The sequence below is a fragment of the Moschus berezovskii genome, chromosome 24, assembly GCF_049115385.1.
Source record: "Moschus berezovskii isolate FMDL1 chromosome 24, NW_MosBer_1.0, whole genome shotgun sequence".
Classification (NCBI taxonomy): Eukaryota; Metazoa; Chordata; class Mammalia; order Artiodactyla; family Moschidae; genus Moschus; species Moschus berezovskii.
In genome coordinates this window covers 60,852,974-60,856,725 of record NC_142483.1, presented here as the reverse complement: position 1 = coordinate 60,856,725, position 3,752 = coordinate 60,852,974, and the positions used below count along the sequence as shown (strand labels likewise).

Below are 3,752 nucleotides of genomic sequence, written 5' to 3'. Positions count from 1 at the left end.
TTGATCTCTATTTGCTCAATGTGTCCATTCTTTTTCTATCACCACATAGTATGAAGTAGTGATAGTGGTAAAGAACCCGCCTGCCAATTCAGGAGATGTAAGCTACGTGGGTTCGATTTCGAGGTCAGGAAGACCCCCTCGAGGAGGAAATGGCAACCCACTCAAGTATTCTTGCCTGGAAAATCCCGTGGGCAGAGGAGTCTGTTGGGCTACAGTCCATGGGTTTACAAAGAGTCGGACACGACTGAAGCAACTTAGCATGCACTATATGCCATGCATATAGTAATCTATCATTAAAGTGTATTTATAAGTTGTTACAAAGTTACTGGATTTAGGAAACATGTTAATTTCATTACAGTACCTCCTGTATCTTTTCAGTACTTTCCCATTACCAATGCTCTGTTACACTTTATGTCAACTCATATATAATGATTCTAGTGTGGTGTTAAATGTCATCCCCTTATAAAAATCACACAGATATCCTTATTGGAATTCTATGCAACATTCCCTGTTTTACAAATCTCTCTCATCTTTATACTCAGTCTCAATTACCTTGCATGGCTTCCTATTTCCTAAGAATAACAAATATCCATTGGCTTTACATTCATCACCTTTACATTCATCACCTTTATATTCATTTTCAGCCTCTTGGATTTAGCTATCACTATGTGCTCACTCAGTCATATTTGACTCCTTGCAACCGCAAGGACTGTAGACCACCAGGCTCCTCTCTCTATGGGATTTTAAAGGGAAGAAATGCAGTGGGTTGCCATTCCCTTCTACAGGGAGTTTTCCTAACTCAGGGACTGAAACTGCCTCTCCCCTGTCTCTTGCATTGGTAGGCAGATTCTTTCCCACTGAACCACCTGGGAAGCCCTGTTACTACTATGTGTAAGACCTATTGATTCATATTAGGTTCTGGGTCATCTCTCATGATTAAATGAGCACAGATGGTCTCCAACCTGTGTGTTCATAGAGTTCCTCATGTCTCCAACTATAAACATATCCTATCAGAAGATTTGAGTTAACTTTAAGAGATCAGAAAAATTTTTATCCTATATCAAAAGAAAAAAAATGCTCTTCAGAATTCACAGCTCAATAGAGCTTGACATTTATTACATGGAAAAGATAACGAAATCAAGATTGAGCTAATATGACTTTTTTTCAGGTAATGTAATTAACCGTGATATACATGGAGAATAAGAACAACGTGACAGAGTTTGTTGTACTGGGACTCACACAGAATCCAAAGCTGCAGAAAGTCATATTTGCTGTGTTTCTGGTCGTCTACATTGTCTCTATGGTAGGGAACGTGCTCACCTTGGTCACTATCACTGTCAGCCCATTACTGGGGTGTCCAATGTACTTTTTCCTGGCTCATCTCTCTTTTATTGATGCTTGTTATTCCTCTGTCAATAACCCTAAATTGCTTGTAGATTTGCTCCATGAAACAAAACCCAGCCCTTTCAATTAATACATGACTCAGATCTTTGGGGACCACTTATTTGGAGGTGCTGATATCATCCTGCTCACCGTGATGGCCTATGACCGCTATGTGGTCATCTGCAAGCCCTTGCACTACACAAGCATCGTAAACTGGAGGGTGTGTTGGCTGCTAATCGCAATGGTATGGGTGGGAGGCTTTCTTCATGCAACCATTCAGATCCTTTTCATCTTCTGTTTACCTTTCTGTGGCCCTAATGTCATAGATCACTTTATATGTGATCTTAAACCTTTGCTTGATCTTGCCTGCATTGATACCCACATTCTAGGACTCGTTGTTTCTGCCCACAGTGGTTTTCTCTGTCTGTTAAACTTCCTCCTCTTGATGGGCTCCTATATGGTCATTCTTCACTCCCTAAGGAACCACAGTATGGACGCAAGGAGCAAGACCCTCTCCACTTGTGTCTCCCACATCACAGTTGTCATCATACTCCTTGTGCCCTGCATTTTGTGTCAGTTACTGTGTTTTACACTATGATAACTCCAATGTTAAATCCCTTAATATTTACTTTGAGAAATGCCCAGATGAAAAATGCCACTAGAAATTTGTTTAATAGAAAAGCTATTTCAGGTGATAAATAAAAGGTACATGGAGACCAACATTGATTCTCCTGGTGCAAAGTTCAAAAGGACATTGCTAATGCTTTCAGCAAGAATACCTATGAGATGAAAGTAAAATAAATAGCCATTACAAATCATAGATCCTGCAAGGGGCAGAAGAAATGGGTTCAAGAAAAGTCAGGGAAAACTTAGCAGGGGACTACATTTTCATGTATAGAACATTCTACCAAGTTGAGTCTTAGTTTTTCTAGTTTCATCAGTGTATATGGCTTAGTAAACTTCTAATAAAGCAAAATAAAATAAGCTAAAAAGCTCTGATATTGAGCAGTAATCCCTGTAACAGTCCAATGAAGTGACATTGCTACTATCCTCATTCTACAGGTGGGAAAGTTCCAAAAGATAAATACTGAAGAATGACTAACCTGTGTCTAGCTGATATCTCAGACCATGTTCTCAGCTGCCAAGATATCTTGCCAGACAATGATGACAGATAGGAAACGGAATTATACTACTTCTATTTACTAAAGCAGGAACTGTGCTGAACCATACACACACACACACACACACACACACATGTATGTGTGTGTGTGTGTATATATATATATATATATATATATATATATATATATATATATAATTTCATGTATGGTATGTAATACTGTGGTTTGTAACCACCTTATGGGTTTAAAGTAATGGGCCATTTAATCTCGAAGGGATATGTAAGTTACATTACACCATATTTCCAAATTTTCTTTGGAATAACAAAAAATTTGCTTTCAGAATCATGTTGTTTTGCTTATGTCATGAACTTACACTCATAATCCATCAAAAAGAGTGATGATTCAAGTAAAGGATACCTTAATGTCAGACAGAAATTTTTCTTTATTAAATCAACTAAAAGTCAAACTCTATAATACTTACCTACACATTAAACTGGAAAATTCTAAAGAGATGGGAATAACAGACCACCTGACCTGCCTCTTGAGAAACATATATGCAGGTCAGGAAGCAAAAGTTACAACTGGACATGGAACAACAGACTGGTTCCAAATAGGAAAAGGAGTACATCGAGGCTGTACATTGTCACCCTGCTTAATTAATTTCTATGCAGAATACATCATGAGAAATGCTGGGCTGGAAGAAACACAAGCTGGAATCAAGATTGCCGGGAGAAATATCAATAACCTCATATATGCAGATGACACCACCCTTATGGCAGAAAGTGAAGAGGAACTCAAAAGCCTCTTGATGAAAGTGAAAGAGGAGAGTGAAAAAGTTAGCTTAAAACTCAACATTCAGAAAACGAAGATAATGGCATCTGATCCCATCACTTCATGGGAAATAGAAGGGGAAACAGTGAAAAAATGCCAGGTCTCCAAAATCACTGCAGATGTTGACTGCAGTCATGAAATTAAAAGAGGCTTACTCCTTGGAAGGAAAGTTATGACCAACCTAGATAGCATATTAAAAGGCAGAGACATTACTTTGCCAACCAAGGTCCATCTAGTCAAGGCTATGGTTTTTCCAGTGGTCATGTATGAATGTGAGAGTTGGACTGTGAAGAAAGCTGATCGCCGAAGAATTGATGCTTTTGAACTGTGGTGTTGGAGAAGACTTTTGAGAGTCCCTTGGACTGCAAGGAGGTCCAACCAGTCCATTCTAAAGGAGATCAATCCTGGGTGTTCATT

At 38.8% G+C, this 3,752-nt stretch overlaps 1 pseudogene; it reads left to right on the top strand.

Annotated features, from left to right (window-relative positions):
• The first annotated feature begins 1,192 nt into the window (after positions 1-1,192).
• LOC129547644 (olfactory receptor 4C46-like) lies at positions 1,193-2,085 on the top strand (annotated as a pseudogene).
• The last annotated feature ends 1,667 nt before the right edge of the window (positions 2,086-3,752 follow it).